We start from the raw sequence: 1,661 nt of genomic DNA, 5'->3' as shown, positions 1-1,661 counted from the left end.
TCAATTAGCTGATTGATCAATCAATACATGCAAGTGCATTATTAAACAAATATTTAATCAAGCAAAAAAACATTGCTATCAGGATTTTGATTTTTCCTTGTAAACAGAACAAGACAAAGATTATTTCTTTAACTATTATCTGACATTTCATTAGCCCTAAAGACATCTGCATCTACATGAACTGCCTTTTGCATTAGTTTCCGATTATATTCCAATTATAACAAACCCAAGATGGCATTACTGTATGTAACACAATTGTTTGTTTTTTTTTTTACAGGTAATTGTAATACTTATGATGCTGATTTCCAAAATGTAAAACCTTGAACCTTGAACTAGTATTTATGAACTAGATCAATGCCTCCAGTTCTGCTGAGAACTCCAAATAAGGTCAGGAGACAAATCACAAGGATCCACGTGATAATTAAGGGTAGAAAATCTACATTTCTACACAAAGTTTTGGCAATTTTTAGGACTCAATCACTTTTTTTGGGAAATTGTGAACACTTTTTAACTGATTCCAGATATTTTATACTGTCGAGCTGACATTCCATTCAGCAGCATCAGTACAGTTCCATCTGTGTCTCACATCTGAAATCGCAGTCTTTCTTCTGCAGTGATGTTACAGCATAAGAGTTTGTTGTTTGTAAGTACAGAGCAGCAGAGGAGAGGACGCTGATGGGAAGCAGGAGGAAGTGTTGGCAGAAGGTACAGCCAGAGCAGACCAGCCTGATGGGCCTGCAGCCAGCACACGTGTGATCGCAGAATCTTGTCTTCTATACAGAGCAGGTGCAAAGGCCTTGTCTCCCCCCCCTCCTCATCCTTTTCTCTCTCTCTCAATGCTGCAGCTTGGCTTTCTGTCTCCAGTCTGTCTGAGGTTCATCCTTTTGTCTTCCAGGTGATCCTCTCTTCTTCTTGTCCACCTTTTTCCATTTCCATCCCCTCACCTCCTGGCACTCTCTCTCTCTCTCTGTATCATACTTCATTTGCTCCAGATAACACATCAGCTTCAGCGCCCATCCACAAACCCTGTCACCATGGCGCCCACAGATGGCAACTTCCTGTGGTCCTGCCCAGTGATTGGTGGAGAGACTTCCAAACAGAGAACAGCTGGTGAGGGATGATATATCACCGAGCGTTTGCACTTTCATTTTCTGGGTTGTCTTGTTAATGCTCCCAATCCAGCATCTGGCAGGAAATAGACACAAAGGCAGAGAGAGAGGGGGAGAGAACAACCTGTTCTTTGGCAGACCTTAACAAAAGGCTGACACATGTCTGATGAACACAAAGAGCTACATCGGAACAGACAGAGCTGATGTGAATATGAAGGATCAAGGATGCAAGTTACACAAAGGCTAGAAGACAGGGTGTGAATGTTTTCAGTAAAATGTTCCCAAAAAAACACACTCTAAGGCCATATAGAAGGCAATTAAAAGATGATAGGCGACTAAGATCAGTTTACATTTGTTGCTGATTAAATTTACAAAGAAATTTGCTTTATTCTAAAGGCTGGAAAATCATTTATTATTGTAATTAAAAAGGTTCTGTGATAATGATTTGTCATCTTGTACTTCCTGTTGATGCGCATTATACACTTTTAACACCAGAGGGAGCCATTTCACATACTGATGAACCAAAGAGAATCAAGACAAGAAGAAAGAGGA

This window comes from Parambassis ranga, chromosome 22 (assembly GCF_900634625.1).
Source record: "Parambassis ranga chromosome 22, fParRan2.1, whole genome shotgun sequence".
NCBI classification, from domain to species: domain Eukaryota; kingdom Metazoa; phylum Chordata; class Actinopteri; family Ambassidae; genus Parambassis; species Parambassis ranga.
Note: the sequence above shows the minus strand (reverse complement) of the source record.